The 18,660-nt window shown below is 45.6% G+C and overlaps 1 protein-coding gene across 1 annotated transcript in view; it reads right to left on the bottom strand.

The window, feature by feature from the left end:
- LOC104281003 (immunoglobulin superfamily member 11-like) overlaps positions 1 to 18,660 on the bottom strand; it is a 40,304-nt gene that overhangs the window by 12,422 nt on the left and 9,222 nt on the right. The window lies entirely within an intron of this gene.

The raw sequence follows: 18,660 nt of genomic DNA, 5'->3' as shown, positions 1-18,660 counted from the left end.
GACACACACTGCTCTGGCCTCAGCTGTTGGCCTGGTGAAACGGGGTCACTAATAACCCTGCCATCCTCCCTTTGAGAAATAGGTCTTTCTCTCCAGGCTAGCTGGGAGAAGGATATCGAGCAACTGCCTGATTGAGATGACAGGGAGCACGTGTCCCCACCTTTGACCTCCCCAACCTGTAGCCATAGGGGGGATGAAAACTGGACTTTAAGACCAAAAGAAAAAAAAAAAAAGACAGGAAAGTTTTCATCTATACGTACTTCAAGAATGGTGTCAGTTCTCTCCTATGTCCTTGGACTAGCTCTTGCAAAGGCAGAAAAGGGGCTCTCATAACACGCTGAGGAATTTGATTCCTTCCTCATTTCTGGCACAGACTCCCTGGGTCCAGTTGAACAAGCTGATCAGCTCCAGGTATCCTCAGAAGGTCCTCATTAGTTTGAGACCCTCATTTGCTCAGGTTTAGACCTCAAGGATTTGATTTGCTGAACTGCTGAGTATTCAAACCTGCTAGGGAAATCAAGAGGGGCTGTGTTCTCCATCTAACAGGGACTGCATCATGTTAAGCTCTCTGGGTAACCTGCACAGTGCTCTTCCAAGATATCTTCATGCTTGAATTTATTTAGTCACAGTCTTGAAGCACAAAAGAGGTTTTTGAACTGTGAGAAGAGCGTAGCATCAGAGCAGCTTGCTAACATAAACAAAGTGGGAACAGGAACCCAAATCTGGTGTATAGATTCCCTGTGGATAGCAGGGTTAGGGGCCAAATGACCCAAAAGGTTCTTTCCAAATCTGGACTCCTGCTATGCTCCCAGTGCTGGCTTCTCTTCTATGTCTCTATGCAGCCTGGCAGGAGCTGCCAGAATAGCCATCTTCTTCACAGCTCCTACTAGCTGGGATGGTTGCCTTGCATCTCTGCTGCCTTGGACACAGTATGGATGCAAGTTGGAGATAAAAAACCAACTGTATTGTATTATAGCAAGACTGTAAAACTAGGAAGGGACATTGATAGGAACAAAAATAGCATCTGCAATGACATCAGCCAGGGTAAAACTAATCAATTGCTGTGCTCTGGGACAGTCATTAATCCCCTCTCCATGGTATAGTGTTGCACAGTTAGGTACAGTGTGGAAGGTTTAACACTTCCCTCTGATACATGTGGCATTGGCTGGAAACAGAGACTGCCGTGATCCGAGCTGGCAGTCCTTGAATTCACAGCTTTTGCAGAGGACTCAAGGAGCAGCTGCACTGCTAAGGTTGGGGAATTTTTTGCTTTAGTACACAAGCAAGACTAGAGGGGACCCAGAGAGGATCAGGAGCTCACTCAAGTGCTCACCCACTGCTCTCTTGAAGTGAAAGAGGGGAGGGGTGGGTAAGCCTAGTTCAATCCACTCCATGGGATCATTTAGTGTCAACTTTGCCCATTCCTGGCTGTATCCAGCATCAATCAACAAGGACTCATCCTTCTAGGACTCAGGTGGGCAAACCAGGAGCATGCAATCTGTCTACAGAAGATGGCTGAAGGCCACAATGAGTCAGCATACTCAAGGGACAAACAGGGTGGTGTGTCCTTGCAGCCCAGTGCCAGTCATTTCTTTCCCTCCTAAGGTCTTCCAGAGATGCTTGAAACACCATTTTCCAAATCACAGGCACAGACAAGGAGGAAACTGAAAGTTTAGCTGGACACAGAAATATATCTCCCTATTCTCTGTCCTCTACAAAGCTAAGGCTGGCAAATACAGTCCCTTTCTCCTTCACCCCTGGTCCTGTGACAGATCAGCTCTAGGAAATCCTGGAATCACAGAATGGCCTAGGTTGGAAGGGGCTTTAGAGACCATCTAATCCATGCCCCCTGCCGTAGGCAGGGACGTGTCTCAACTAGACTAGATTGCTAAAGGCATTATCCAACCTGGCCTTGAACATTTCCAGGGAGGGCACATCCACAACTTCTCTGGGCAATTTATTCCAGAGTCTTGGCACCCTCATACTGAAGAATTTATTCCTAATATCCAATCTTAACCTGTTGTCCTTCAATTTAAATCCATTTCCTGCTGCAGTAACTTAAGATGTTGTCATCCTCTGCTGTTTGCCTTGATGCTCAGCAAAAGATTATTGCCCTCAAAGCAGAAGAAACCATGCCTCCATCTCACAGGCAGGCATTAACTAGTATAGCCTGCTGAGGAAGGTCTAAGTACAGGCCAACTTGCTTTGCTGTGAAAGGGGAAAGCTGCACTGGGGACGTGCCATCCTGTTCTGCTCACTGCTACAGTGGAGGTATCATCGAAGAGTAATGAATGTCTAGGAGTGGGAACATTTTAAATGACTGTGGCCAGTTACTTCTCCTGAAGTGACTTGGGAAGGAAAGTTTATCAAATGTTCATGCAAGCACATTTATGGTGGGAAGCTTAGCTTGAGTTTGCAAAGAGCCTGCAACAACAGCTCACAGATACAGACATTCCCATTCACCTAGCTCAGATGCCAACATAAACCTCCCACATCCCTCCTCTTAAATATGTCACTGCTTGTCACAGTGCACCAGAAAGAAGAAAACACCTTTTATAGCAAAGATTTGTATCTGATTCTTAAAAGAGAGAAAAGGCACAGAGTTGACCAAGAGCAGTGAAGGCATACATTGCCTTCATTTTCCTGAAGTGGTTTGCAAAACCTCTCTGAAGCCAGCTTGTAACGTTTGGGAAGCACAACCACAGCCAGTCACTGTCTCTGAAAGCATCTTCCAGCATCCCCATGGGCATCTGTAACCATACCTGAGGCTGGCTGAGCCCACAAGGCTCACATGCAGAATACAGGATGAGGCTGCATGGAATGAGATGAGAGCTGTATGTAACTCGCTTACCCCAGAGCAGGAATCTAATTCGAGCTCTTCCCAGGATCTAAAAGCAAAAATAGCCTTGAGTTCCCACCCTTGTCCATCCCATTTCTTTGCTAGTATTGTCCCAGTACAGTCCAGTCAGCAGAGATGTGTCATGCGGCAGATCAGTGCCAAGTGCTGGCAACAGCACGTCACATTGCTGACACAGCAAAGTTGCCTCCTTTGGGAGAAGGTATCCACTGGTGCCTCTGCAAGAGAAATGCATCTGCTCCCGAGACTGAGGAACAGAGTCAGGATTTGGAAGCTGAAATTAAAACAGGTCGGCAGAGCTCCAGTAAGACATTCACTCTTATTTTCTGTTTGCCGAGCCATAAAAAATACATTAACAGCCCGGCAGCTTTGTAAATGATTTATGGTCAAAAGAATAAATTTCTTCCTTCTCTCCTAGTTAAAAACAACCACAAAACAAAAAAAAAAAGAGGCAAAAAAAGTGCAACATTGTGATAAACTGCTTAATAAGGGAAAACAACTACGTTCAATGGTATACGAGTGGGAAGGACAAAACCCATAAGCAATAAGATTAAAGCCCTGTAAGAGGAGCTGGCACAGGGGAAGGCAGGATGAATGGGTGGGCAGACTGGAATATATGACGTCTGTATGGTGAGAAGAGGCAGGTACATGGGGTGCAGCTGTTGAGGAAAAGAGGTGGGGATGGAGGAAGGAGAACTAGCTTGCCAGTGACTTTTAATACTTTAACATAGAATGCATCGAGATATCTGCGTTCTGCATATCCCTCCAATTCCTGCCCCCACTACAAGAAAAATGGCATTGAAACAGAGACTGCAAACTCACACCTGAGCAGCTGTTTCAGCTATTCTAACAAAACCATCATTAGGTCTAATTCTAGTGCAAATAGTCCTGACCTATGGTTCAACTACAGTTCAACTACTTTTACCCAAAGCACCAAGAGCTATGTCCATCCTCCCCCAAAAAGGTGGAAGAGCAGAGGGTGATGAACAGAAAAGAGACAGTGGTTGCCCTGTTAGGCACAGGCTGGGTGAGATGCAGCACCACACTGCTGCATGTCTCCCTCCCTGCAGACATCACTGATGTCCTCTGAGAACCTCAGATGGTCATGTGGAACCCAGGCCTTTTGTGCTGCAGTATTTTCAATAAATGACAAGGCAGCAAGACAACAGGAACATACTGAATCCAGCCACTCAGATGTTAATGGGCTCCACTACAAACAGGAGTGCACCCATGCACACAAAGGTGCACGTATGACACAAAGCCACTGAGGCCATGGCAATGAGGACTCTAAGGAGCTGGGACTTCCTATATGGGAAAGCTTCCCTGCAAGAGGGAAAGTGATAAAAGGGCCAGACCCAGATCAGGCTGGGGAAGGACTGAAGAAAGCCCCGGGAAGGAGCAATTAGGGGAGAGGAATGTGGGAGCTGGGATTTGAATTAAGGAAGTACAAGGGACCATCATGAATAGCAGCACCTGGGAGTAGGAAATAACTCCACAAGAAGTGGCCCCACATCTCCAAGCCAGGTAGAAGCAAGCTCCCTTAATGTTTCCTGGGGTACTCACCTTACCTGCCTTCCCCTATTACCAAGATATTCCAGCACCATCATCACCCCATGGTTGGTTATGATGGCCTATGAGGGGTTATGATGGACTGGTCCCTCAACAAATTCATGTCTAAGACAAAACAAAATAAAATTGCAACCCATGAGGAGACAGAACCCAGTAATTTCCGAGAAGAAAAGTTTTCATTTATAGACTGATCCCATTCTGCTTTAAGTCAGGAAGGACTGTCACCAGGATGAGTATCAGATATTTAAAGGATCTGGTCCAACACATAAGTTTGGGCTGAGGCAATGCCAATAAGCTGGCTATCTGCTCTCCATCCCGGTTTTGTGTCTCACGTATGGAACGCTCTCACTTTATGGAGCACACAAGCTTTACAAGTGAAGGATATTTGGCAGATGTTCTTCAGTGTTCACTATGCCTTTGAGCTCCCCTACAAATTTTCCTGCTCTGGGACTCAACTGCAAGTCCTACTTCACATATGTTGCTGCCTGCTTGGCCCGCAGAGTGTCCACATGGACCTGGGGCCACTTGGCCAGACACTAATGCCCAGGCTGGTTTGAAACATTCTACTAGTTCCACTGAAAGCAGTTAAGTCACTGGAAATTTACCTGATGTTTAAAAATTAAGCACGTGTTTAAGTGTCTTGCCAAATCCATCTTGGATCTATTTTGATAACAAAACTCCTGTGGCCCACTGGCATGAGAGAGAGTCTTTAAGTGAGAATGCGCACAACCACAGCGAAACTTCCCTGTCTCATACAAGATGCTGAAGACAAGCCTGACAAAAGCATAAAAGCATAACTCTCAGTCTCCAAAAGCAGTCAGATTGAAGCTAGCTTTCACAGGGATGTTCAAAGACATTTCATATCTTAAACTTTGTTAACCCCAAACTACTTGGGATGCAAAATTATCAAAATTATTTAAAAGCAAACAAACAGGAAAAAAGGCAAGCTCTTTTTTCGTTTAAACTGAAAAGAAAGGAAAATCCAAATTTGTCTTCTGATCTGGCAAATGTCAGGTCAGTAATTGAATGTTTCAGATTATGACTTGAGCTGTCTGAAAGAGCTTGTAAAAGGACAATTTTCCACTGGGAAAAAAAAGAGTTTTCATTAAAATCAAAATAGGCTGTAGGAATATCAACTTTGATGACATTTTTAGTAAGTAAAGACAAAATAAATTGCTTTGACTTTCCCATTAATTATGGTAATATTGGCAGACTTCAGTTCAATAGGGTAAAAACACTGTAATTCAATCCCTTTAAATTTTACCATATATTTAGATATTGCATAAATTCTGACTTTGCATAATTTTATTCAGAAACAGTACAGTATTATACATAGATACTTAATGTGCTATGGCCCTTCAACATCATGTGAACAGTAATTTTTCCAGTGGAAATTTCCCCTGATTTTTGTTCCATCCCCTAAAAAAATCTGGACTCTCACTGTGATGTGAAACAAAACAGAGATGACACATTAGGACTTCCCTGGAATAGACAACTAGTCCATTACATACTTTAGCTATGAACAACTCCAGCCCAATCTTTACATGGAAATACCCATATTTCAAGAGCTGTAGGTGTTTCCAAGCAAAGTTTGGTCCAGATATTGCTCAACTGGCCAGCATCAGGCATAGAAACTTTCACAAATCAGCCAGAGGAACATATCTATTTAAGCACTTTGCTTTTTGCTGTCCTTTCCCTGAATGAGGCTCAATCCCCACTCCTTGTCCTCAAGGAGGGCTGTCTTCCCCACCTCCCTGCCCCAAAACATTTGGGTTAATCATTCCCAGGTTGCGTGGTGCAGGCGGGACCAATACATAAAATGTGCAGCCGAATTAATGCAAATCTGCTGTCCGTCTGCTGCGTGCCCTTTTGACACGTGGGCATGTGCCAGCACAGGGTGCAAAGGGAAACAAGTCCCAAGCTGGGAGGTTCTCCTTGCTCACAGTGTACCCAGGGCCGAGGCATCTGCAGCTCTAAGCATCCAAACTGAGATCACTGGGCCTGACTTGTCACAAATGCTGAGCATCCTCGTCACCAGCCGGTCTCAGCCCTCCTGCTCACCGGTCAGGTACCCAACATTGTGCTGGAAAAGCTCAAGTGCAGAAAGTTTCACTGGTAGCTCTAAAAATTTTGTAGCAGGTAAACACTGGGGCAAAGCAGAGAGTCTCCAATTTGCAGTGAGGAAAACCAAGATGAAGAGAGGGTATAACTCACCTAAACACCATGCAGCAGGTCAATGGCGAGACAACAGGGCTTGGGCACCTGATTCATTTGCCTTGCCCTGCCTATTAAGAACTCTCACCCCTACTGTGCCAAGTAGTAGTATTGATTTCAAATTAATTTCACACATATTTCTTACGAAGGAGGAAGGAAAAATAACCAAGAAGGTTCTTGGTTGTTGGAGGCCAGCATGATTGTAAGAGCAAACCTTTTCTGCAAGAAGCCCTGCCCCAAAGCGCTCCAGGCTGGGAGGCACCCAGCACCACCCTGAAGGAAGTGTCAGACGCTCACAAAATGCTCCAAACCTCTTAAGGAAGTTTTCATAAAACATGTTTGAAATGCAGGAAAGAGGCTTCGTGAATGCAGCTGCTGCCGTTATTGTACATGACAACATGCCCCCCTCTACAACATGCCTCCCTCGCTACCTCCTTGCTACCTTCTTTTCTGGTGGCAAGTCCTGAGAGTTAAGTCTGTGTGACCAAGCCTCACAGTCTTGTCTGATTTTATGCTTGCTCTCTCTTCTTCCCTTCCCCTGATGTCCTAAATTCCCTTTTACAAGAGCTGCTAACTTTTGCAAACATAAAGCTGCTACAGGCTTCCCTTGTCTTTTAGAGTTAGAGTCTCAGGAAAACACTTTGCAAATTTTCCCTTTGTAACAGATGCAAGAATCTGCTTATGCCCAAGCAGCAGAGAACACAACTGCTCTGAACTAAGACAGACTTTTTTCTGCACAGCTGGCTCAGTTTTCCTCACAGATGTTGTCACTCCTGCCAAGTCTAAGAGCACACAGAGCAGCATTAATATGAAAGAGCTCAATTGGACAGTGGTTTAACAACAAATTGAAAATTCCCCAAGCACATTCCCATTCCTTTGTTTTTGCTTCTATGCATGCAAAAAGAAAAACAAAAGTAAAATAGAACAGAACCATAAGAAGCCACCGAAGGGAGTCAGCCTTTCTGGGGTAAATTCCCTTTTTGCAATTCAAAATGCACATGTTAATCTTTAATGTTAAACCCCGGATTAAAAATTCATTCAAAAATCTCGCAGTTTGGAACACTTACAAGTCCATTGCATTATTAAAAGCTCAGATCAGTGCTACTCTGCATAAAGAAGTCTCTCCAAACTCTATAATTTCTCTGGAAGCCAAGAGCAGGTACTCACTGCTCTCCCCATTTATCCTTAAAGCTCAGAGAAACGTTGTTGTGGTTCCCAAGAACTGGGAAAGGCTCACGCTGGGTGGCTCTGAGTCCCATTTGGCTGCCACTCACTCTGGTCCTGTGGAACAAACCCAGAGCTGGTGGGTACAACAGGACACTTCCAAGCAGCACTCTCCTGTTTAGGAGAGGTTAGCAGTGGTGCAAAGTCACGACTTGGCTCCACCTGCCCAGTTGTCCCTTTCTGAAACCAGATCCTATCCACAGGCATCAAAAACATCACTGGCCTCAACCTTCATCCAAGTGCCTCAGCAATGCTGAGGACTCACACCAAATTCTGCAAGTCAGACCCAGTGATGAGCTTGTTGGTGCCTGAAAACACCCCTGGTTTTAACAAAGTGATACGGGATGCACAGCCCCAAGGAAAGAACCATCTGTGCCCGACATGGTCCTCGCCACCACAGTTCACTGTGGCAGAGGACATTTTTCAGAGGACTCATCAAAGTACTTTGAATTGTGGAAGGAAGAATTATTCCCAAACTGCCCTTTGCCACCTTGCTACAAATGTTCTTATTTGGAAACATGGAGCATGAGGCTGAGCCCTTATTTCTACTTACTGTTTTGTGCTTACTTTTTGTTTGCCTGCGGAGCAGGGAGCCAAGGGACCAGGCAGCCTCTACAAAGGTGTTGTGGTTTTTACAAGTATTTTTGGAGTAATTTGCTCTCTTACCAGCTGCAGTCTTACAATGCTGCAGTGGGCTGAGCGGGATGTTTCCATCTCTGAAGTCTCTGGTACCACATCATTTACCAGGAGGGCTAAACCCTTCTTTTTAAGCATCAATTTTAAGAACTCACGTCAGCACAGTTGGGCTAGCAGTTACTATCACAAAGCAGTCTCCTTTCTACTCCCTTTCCTGCACTCGCAGGCTCATTTCCTTCCAAATCCTCCACCTGAGACTATCCCCAGGAAGCTGCCCTCACCTGCAGCCAGCTGGGTCCACACCAGACGAATCACTACATCAGCCAAGGCGAGCGCTGCCTGCACACCTCCCGGGTGAGGAAGGTGCATGGGCAGGGAGCACAACTCCTGGAGAAGACATTCCCCTCAGGGAGGTGCTGATGCCTCTCTGACCCTCCAGATGCCATCGGAGGAGAGGACTTCTCATCTGTAGTCGAGATTGCTGCCTGCAGTGCTAAAGGCACTGTGTGAGATGGAATACGCTGCGTTGCACCACACAGTGCACAACCCCAACATTGCCGGACTCTGTGTGAGCACAAGGCAGTCTGTCCTTAGCTCCAAAGCAGTACTTGTCATCATTGAGGAGAAGAAAAAAAAAACCCAACCCACACACAAAAGATTAAATACATATAAATCACACTTATGTTTCCCTTGTTTATCATAATTTTCCCTGCCATGTTTGCTAATTGCAAAAATAATAATCGCTGTAGTGGAATCACACTTTGGCTTCTTTCCCAGATCATCGTCTTGTTTACCTGGCAGTGAAGTCATTCTATCAAGAAAATTTCACAGAGATCTGGCTTTGCAGGAGAGGCCCCACTAAGAAAGGTTTTGACAGTTTCTCACAGAAGTTGAGAAAACAAAAAAGTGGTGAAAGAGAATCCTTGTCTCAGGCCAGGGGAGTGATAGGCAGGAAGGAAAAAAGTTGGTAACTCTTCAGTATATTTGCCAAGAGTGGAATTATGAATGACCATGTAATCCAGCACACAAACAGTCCTGCTCAAGGTGCAGATGTATTCCACCAGCAGGATCTGATCCAGGGGAGGTAAGAAGCAATAAGCCCAGGTGATTTGCTCATGCTTTTACAGAACTAGACATGAACTCTCACTCTCCAGAGCTCAGCTTGCTAGTTCATCTCTCAGACCAACTCTTCTTCCATGAATTCAACTTCTAAACTCATGCGCCCATGAAATCAGATTACAGTTAAGACTCTGCAAATATGGCAAAACATATTCATGAACAACTGTGTGAACGATAACCATAAATTTCCTTTGACAGTATTCATCCCACCTGGCTTCCTTGCTCTCTGTGAGTGCTCACACCAGCTCTCCCCTGTTCAAAAACATGAGAGAGAAGCTGCCTCACACACTCGTGTAAACATGAAGATGTTTTCAGTAGGTGGAGGAAGGGATTCCAGCCTCCGGTGTACAGACCTTCCAGAGGTTGCAGGCTACTTCTTGGACTTCATAAAAATTAGCTAAGATAAACAAGCCTTAATTTACTGCACCAAGGTCTAGTCTACCACTACAAAATCTGCGTGTGGGTTTGATTCCTCTGCAGTTTGGACTTGCTGGGAGAAGAGGGGCAGTCACTTATGCTGAGGTCACGCCTGTTGCTCTGGCTGGGTGCCCCCAGGGGTGCAGGTAAGCCTCCGCCCCTCAAGTCTGCCAGAATAACTGCTGGTGGAATAGTTCTCTCACACAGCTCTGGCAAAACGATGCTCACTGGTGGGTAAGGGCAAATTTTTTTCTGCCGTAAGTCATGCTGAGAGGATGAGGTTAAAGATCACAAATGCAGGCAACCTGAACTAATGGCAGCTTTGAGCAGAGGAAGGGGAGCAAGAACAGCCTCTGACCTCTCAGGGCTGTTGCCCTCAGCAACAGACAGGGCATTATGTCAGACTGCAGCCTCACTCCCTGCCTCCATTTGGCTGGCTGTCATCTGAGGCAGTGTCCCTTCAGCCCACCAGCACTTTGTGCTGCTTGGGCATGTGGTATTAAGGGAAGGCAGGTAAACAAGCAAAGAGACGTATGGAAGGAGGAGAAATCATGCCCTGGAGGTCTATATGCAAGTTGAAAGTAATAAATACTCAAAGCAATAGGTTGCAAGCTAGAATACGACATCTGGAAAAACATCTCTTGAAAAGCAGAGAGGAATGAACTGTATATACTTGATGACCATCCAGAGAGAGATCATGGAGTTAAATCAGCATGGCTTAAAACACACACCACACAGAGACAGATGGAAAAGCTATCCACTGAATCCCTATGCAAGAGTCCCGTACCTCTACAGATATTTTGGCTATCTCTAAGCAGGATGTGGAACAGCTAAAGAACAATACAGCAAGACAAGAGGAGAAACTAAGAGGTTGAGAAAGACTGGCACTACACTGGATAAATCCTACAACTAGAGAAGCTCAGAATGAATTGTCTTTTGAGGCTGCCACAGGGATGCTGCTAATGTCCACAGTAAACACAGGCCACAGGGAAGGAATTCAGCTCTAATGACAAGGTGGTGGTGTGGCAGGCTCTGCTGTACAGACACTGGCACAAAACTGTTGCCCATCCAGGGATGGCTTTCATCAAAGGAACAGCTTTTTATAACTGCTTGCCCAGTTCTCATTACAGTAGGACCTATTGATATGTATTTCTACACTCATGTCTCAAAATGTTAGTCTTTTCCAAGCTCTTGGAAGTGATACAGCAGTGAAGGAAAGCACTTTTGCTTTCCTTTCCAGCACTTAGTCTAGAAGACAGCATTGCTTCACACAGCACATGCAGCAGCAATTCATAACCACAGAGGAGAGATTAAGATAATACCTTTGGAGAGTAGAAATGAAACAAATGAAAACAAGCTTCTGCTAGTCTTTTGGCATGAACATCCCTAGCTCAAAGTAATTAAATGGGTTTGGTTCATATTTTTTCTTTTAATTGATCAAGAGGAGTGGTGATGTTGCTTCCACACCCTCACTACATCTGAAGTGATGACTAGCAGCTCAGCACTTCCTTAGCAGCAAGAGAGGAGCTTTGGGCATCTGCTCACCTACCCTCTTTCCTGCAGCCCTGTCAGTGACCCTCACAAATCACCTCTCCAAAGCCTGTATTGTCTCACCACCAATGAGAGCCAAGAGGACACAGTTTGAAGCAGTGTGATTGTGCCCACCACCCCAACAGCATAACTGGCCGTGGCTGCAAGAAACACAGGAAGGGGCTGAGCGGAAAAATCATGACCTCTGAGTCGAAGGGCATCATGTGTATTCTCACTCCCCAGGACCTGCGCTTGCTTTGCAGGCCATACTTCCAGCCCTGTGCCAGCAAGACCACAAAGAAATGGGGGTGGGACAGGAAGGTGGCAGCGCACAAGCTCCCTGCCATGACAGCACCTTCCTCCCCAGGGCAATGGAGTCGGGGTGCTTACTGGAGCTGACAAGGCCGTGCACCACCGGTTCAGTGTTTTGCATCCTCCAAGAAATGAAAAACAGGAGGTGGCAGGGTGGTTTCCCCATTGCTTTCTGGATGCTTGAGTTTCTGACAGATTTCTCTGCGAGGGGCTACCCAAAAGCTCCACAGAGCTGGAGTGTCAAACGTTAACACTCAGCACTTAATTTGTGGTGCAAATCCTGTCAAACACAATTGCATCTCTTTATCCCTCCAAGGCATCCCAGGCCCTCTCGACTTCTGCAGGGGACTGAAGCTTTAAGGAATGACCAACTGTTTAAGCGAGCCTGCACACTGGCAGGATGCAGAGCGTATGCTCCAGCGTCAGGCATGCCCTCTCCACTCTCCTCCCCTTCACTAGCTCTACGTATGTACACAGTTGCCAGCAGGGAATACACCCCAGGAGGTTTAATTAATGAACATATCTGAAAGCTCCAGGCATCATTATGCTAAAAGAAGAGGGATAACATTAGCATCTGAGCACAAGCTGTTTGGGTTAAGAAGGGAGAGAGATGGGGCCGGAGGTGCTGGCTGGCTGAGAAGCATCCCAAAAGCACAGGACCCTCTGCATGGATCTGCTGTACTCATGTGTGTCAGGTATCAAGGTACTAGAGGGAAAAGAGCCTTCTAACAACAGGGGATCAGGCAGGATTAAGTGGGAACCCATAAAATATGGCAGATGCTTCTTTCTGCCCCCTGTGAAAGGAGAAAGTGATCATTGTGCAGGAAGAAAGGTGGGAAATGAGATAGAGATAGGGAAATATATCAAAGGAACAGAAAAGAAGCACAAGAAAAATAGATAGAAAAATGCTAAAGATAAATGTAGTATGTTTTTAATTTGCATGAGAAAAATAGTTCTCTTTTCCCCACTGATCATCTTTATTAGCAACAAAATTTGCAGTGAGATCTCAGAGTAGCTATCTAGCTATGACAACCGCAAAGCTCTGAAACAAACTGCTCCAGGGAGGCTGTGAAATCTCCACCTTGGGCAGCTTTTAAAGGCAGGATGTAGGGCTGACTGAAACTTATCCAGGTATTTTGCCCGAGTAGCACATGGACAAGATCAGTGGTGCCTGAACATATGACACACTACCCACTATCTGATTTTCAAGAGCAGCTGCATGAAACCACTGCATTTGTAAAGGCTACCATTTAACACAGTTCACCTACACACCACTCATTTCATTTATGCAGACCACAGGCCTCATATCACTGGCCTAAAAAGATGTCCTGAGATCTTCACAAGCTTCTGCTACTTTACCTTTGTGCATGCTTCGACTTCAGGCACAGGCTCCAAGAAATGTGAAGGAGGCCACAGAAAGAAAGCAAAGTGTAGGAAGCCAACTTCAACCAAGGGATCTACAGCTTGTTCAGCAACAGCACGTGTTGTACGTAGCCACAGTGAGAAGCGCAGTCTGCACAGTGCTTCAAACCCCCTTTCTCAGTCCAGCAACCCATTATCCACCATCCACAACTTGAAGCATTTAGCCTGGAGATGGAGCAAATCAGGCCAAACTGTGACATTCTAAAACCTGACTATGAGCAACGAAGCCAGTGGCAATGCCCTGGGCAGGGGAAGAGGTTGGTGGCGAGCAGCTCTTCCTTCACCTCTCTCTCCGTGACATTCCATGGAGGAGGTAAATGGGAAAAGATGCCTCCTTGAACTTCTTTGAGCATCTGCTGCAACCCACCTTCCGACCAACCAATATCCCAGTTATGGGCCTGAGGCAAAAGCCACTGCTATTAAGAGAACAGAAAAAGTAGTGGCTAATCTCAGGTAAAGAGCAATCATGTATAAGAAACCTCCTGTCAGGAGCATGACAAGAAGTCTTAAATCTCCCTGCCTGGCACGATTCCCATTTAAAATCCTCCTTGCTTCTCAAGCCAGCAGACTTGATAGGAGAAGACCACCTTTCTCCACATGCAGGGAGCAAGAGAAGGAGTAAAATCTTCTTCCAGGAGAGGATGGGCAGCTTTGCTTGCTCTAGCTTGCCTTCTTACAAGGAAGGTGTGAGCAGCTGGAGGTGATGCTCTCTCCAGCCTTAGCTCTCCAGGCTGACACCAGCACAAGCCTATGCACCAGCTCTTAGCTCAGTAACTTGCCAGACTCATGACCAGCTTCAGAGCTCAAGAACAGGTTACCAGCTTAGCTTTCAGGGCTGACACCAAGGCACATTTCTACGTGAGTCATTGTTGTTTTCCTTTAAGTTTCCTTTCCAACCTTTCATGAAAAAGTCAGCACTTCTGGCTATCTAAATGCTTGGGAAAGTGGTTGCCTAGGGTGCGGGAAACTATGAGAAAGGGACATTAGAAATGAAGGGATGAAGAGGAAAACAATGAGAAAGGTAGGTAAGAGTTTTCCAGCACCAAGCTTTGATGAAAAACTAACAAAAAACCACTTTCCTTTCCTTCCTTGACTTCTTTCAAGTCTTTTTCCTCCCTTTTCTTCTCAGTGAAAATCGAAAGCTCTGTCAGAAAAAATTAAAAACCACCTGTCCCACTTCCTCCTTCTCTCCTGACCATCTTCCATAGAAAAAAAAATGAAATTACGACAAGAATGTAATGGAAGTTTCAGTGAAAAAGTCATAGACTAAAAGAGCCATTTTTCATCAATGCATACAGCTGAAGAAAAAACCTGGACCAGCTCCACACAACGTTTTGGAGATACAAGTTAGCCCCAAACCCACAAGTATTTGTCCTCAGAGAAAGGAAAACTCAGTCACAGCATGAGTACATATGTCTGTCTTAGGTTTAACCCAGCTAGCATGGTAAAACCAGCAGGGAAGCCATGCTGTAAAGGACATTGTGTACTTTCCTGATAGCAGCTCACAGTGAGATCTGTGCTACCACATCCTCCCTCTGACTCTTACTCATGCTGAACAAAATGGATGGAGCAACGCCATCACCCTCGCCTTTGCCCAGGCAGACAAAATCCCTAAACACACTGATTCAGTGCTACAGCCTTATTCAGCAGGTATCAGAGCCCCAGATCCTGGCCAGGAGCAACAGAGCAGTTCATGTACATGAGGCTGCTGTCAAAGGCACACATCTTTGTGAGGTTTATTGGCTCTCTACCTCCCATTTCGCTGGGATGAAGCCAAGATGCAGGAATTTGTGAACCCGATAACTCTGCATGTCTGCCTTGTTGGCAAAACGTCTGGACAGGGACTTCTGGAAAGTCTTATGGCTGCTCTGTGGTTGCAGGGCCAGTACTCAAGCACAAGTCTTTTGAATCTGTTGCCCCAGAACATCAAGGCTTTATGCTATAGTACGAGTCATGAGATCAGTACTAGAAATTTGTCAGGGAAAGAAGGCCTGTGAAAGACCTGCAGGGGCACAGCCAGCAGGCACTGCTGCCTACCCTGGCAGCCACACTTCAGACACTGGGCAGCTGGGTCACCATGTACCACAGTGGCTGGGGGAACACAGGAGATGCCAAGCAGAGATGGAGTGCATCAGCAGTAAAGGGATCCACATGTCTTCCAGTAGCTGAGTGCATCTTCTTATGTCTATGTATAAACAGGAGAACACCACTGCTTCTGCTACATCTTCCTCTAAAGCAGACTGAGGCGTGCTCTTACTTTTTCTTCAGTGTAGTGATCCAGCAGGAAGGAGCAGAGGAGGGCAACAGGCACAAGGACACATCTTACTGTGGAAGGGATGATGCACCAAGAGCTCTGTCCAAAGCCGTCTGCTGTTCCCATTTGGATCAAATACTGGTGCATCATTAGGTGCATTCTCCTCATGCCTTCTGCTCCTCCACAAAAAATAAAATAAAATAAAATAAAATCCTCCTTTAAAAACATTTAGCCACCTAAATTTCTTTACTAACCAGCCTTTACTTCATCTATGAAAGCACAAAAAGAAGCTGAGCTCTGATATACCACTGCATCCTCCTTTTTATCCCCATCCTTTCCTCAGCATGATTTGAAGAGTAATGACCTGAACCAACCCCAGCTTAAGACAATGGCTGTCTGTATAGTGACTTCAATGGAATTTGGATTAACATGGGATTGCAAAATCTCCAAAATTAATGCAACTGTAATGCTGTTAAAACAGTAGCTCATAGGTCAGGACATCCCTTACATTAAAGGTTTCCCTTGAAATTAAGCAAGCCACACTGCACATCCTGCATTGCCTATGATTATACCTTCACACAGAGAGTGAAACCACACATCTGAGAACAAAACCCAGGGATATAAATCACAGTGTGTGCAAAGCAATCATTAAGAGTAGATAGCAGTAGCTATCTCTTTCTTCATCCTGCACTTGGTACTGATATCTTGTTCACTGCAGCCCTTTTTGTTCTTGTGCTTTTCTTGAAAAATTAATAAACCAAAAATGTTAGAGGACAACAGCACATGCAGAACAAATACTCCTGTGACAACAGTTATTCTACAACAACAGAGCTCAGGGAGAAGGAAATGGCCTCAACTCCCGCTCCATGTAGCCACAGGATGCCACCTTTGAGTCTCCTTTCCAATTCACCAGAGGCCAGGCAGGAAAGCAACATGACGTTGAGGAATACATCACTAACAGTGACACCTTCTTTCAGAGTTTCCTTCCATATACAGGCAATGTTATTGTGCGTATTATTATCCCAACTTCACAGAAGAAAGACTGAACTGTCTGGCTCCATTTTTAATCCAAGCACCCACGAAATTGTGACCACTGACAACTACGGATGCCTGTCTTTAGACAGAAAACAAGCACCTACAGTTCCTGCTGAAGGCAACAAGGGCTGCTAGCATGGGTTAGTTCTTTCCCCAGTCGCTGTGATAATGCCATGACAAGCCACATCTCAGTGTGGTCCCACAGCTTCTCCTCCAGGCTCCTGTGGAAGCAGGGGAAGATGGACAGAATCGGTGGGTTGGGAGCTACTCTTCTCACTATGGAACCTGCTTGTTTCCCCCAGAAGTTTCCAGGGAAATCCTGGCTACATCTAGTTTGGCTGGGTTATAAGGCTATTTTTAGGAAAGAAATAAACAGCCAAAGAACCATTTTTACTTTTCATTTAGATCTAGGACTTATATTGTATTCGTTAATTTTACTTTAATCTTCTTGTCCTTCATTACTTCCTGACTTTCACAGCAGGGGAGAGGATGGACATAGAGAGGAGGGTGAGGAATGGAACCCATTGGCAGCAGTGATGAGGAAGGTACTAAAAGACGGAAGAGAGTGAGTGGTAAAGAGTATTGTTGACAGCATCTGATCCTCTGATTAATGTGTTTCTAAGCAGATTAACTGAATCCCAACTGCTCCGTGCCAGGTTTCTTCTCTAAGCTTCTCTCTCTCCCCCCACGTAAACAAAAAGACATTTCCTCTGAGCAAGCATCCAACATTCTGACTGGAGCTCTGGCAGATTCGCCGCCCTCATGTAGCATAACACTATAGGGCACAGGAGAAAGGGAGGTAAGTATGGCTCTGTGGAGGCAATCTCTGGTTTTAAGCATGTTTTGTGCTCATTCTTTCACTGCATTAGGACTTTGCATGACTCCTAACTTGTCCATCTTCAGCAAGCATGGAAGGATGCCGAGAGCGATGTGAGAAGATGAAGAAGCAATGGCTGGTATCTTTACAGTCCCAGAGGCACATGAGAACTCATGATCACGTTAAGCTGTGCTCTACCCATAGCTGCTCTCTATGGCACCTGCACAGGGAAGAAGGGAGGGAGGATGGTGGGTAATCTTATCTCCAAAAGAGATAGTAGGAACTACTAAACACAACCCATTTCTTCCTGCCCTGCCCCACCAAAACCTCCTCAATGACTCCCTACAAGACGGAAACATTGCTGTTTCAACTCAGTTCCTGGAGCATTTTGCCATCAGTAGTTGGCCAAACCCCTATAACCCTGTATCACTGTCCCCAATTATAGTGGGCACACTCAACGTAGGAGAGACTTTCTCCGAGGTCAGGCCATTGGCACAGTACTGTTCATGTGAGCTGAGTTACAGGTCACAAGATCAGCCTTGGCTGAACAGGTCTTCTCCAGATTTAACCTCCAAGTTCATTTACTTCAGGACCTTGTGAAGCAACCCCTCCTCCAGCATTTCTGCCTGCCTAACACACACAAAGGCTGTGCTTGCCTTCAAGCATTGCAGCACTGCCAACCTTCCTTGAAAGGGAGCCCTGGAAGGACAGAGAGAACTCCTGCCCCCTCTTCCCACTTACAGCCACTCACTGTTTTGGTCCAGTTTCCTCCTGTCACTCTGCCTTTGCCTGAGCAACAAATGGCTGAAACACAGACCCCTCCCTACTCTCTTCAAGTTAGAACAAGTTCCCTTAAAAGGGGAACTTTTTCTGTATCTGCTACCAGGGAAGGAGAGCAGCTCCTATAATGAACAGCCAACACAGCACAGTGGTTAAAACCACTCGGAAAGAAGAGGAATTCCCATTCACTCAGCTGCCCATGTTGCCCTACTCAAGTCGTGGTGAGCGCTTTGAAAATTAAGCCAAAGACACGCAAAAAGTAAAATTCTGGCTTTGTCACACAGTGCCTGTTCCTAATATGATTTCTCTCTGAGAAGGCTCCACCACACACAACTTAAAACACTTAAGATCTTATAGCACAGAGTACAGCATGGTGTTTTCCTTCTGATGCCTCTTCATTAAGAAAATCACAAGAAAAGCCCTGAACAACAAATGGAGGTAGAGATTGTGACTAAACAAGAACACAGAGAGTCA

The sequence above is a fragment of the Apaloderma vittatum genome, unplaced genomic scaffold (assembly GCF_000703405.1).
Source record: "Apaloderma vittatum isolate BGI_N311 unplaced genomic scaffold, ASM70340v1 scaffold8081, whole genome shotgun sequence".
Taxonomy (NCBI): Eukaryota; Metazoa; Chordata; class Aves; order Trogoniformes; family Trogonidae; genus Apaloderma; species Apaloderma vittatum.
This window is presented reverse-complemented; position numbering and strand designations above follow the sequence as displayed.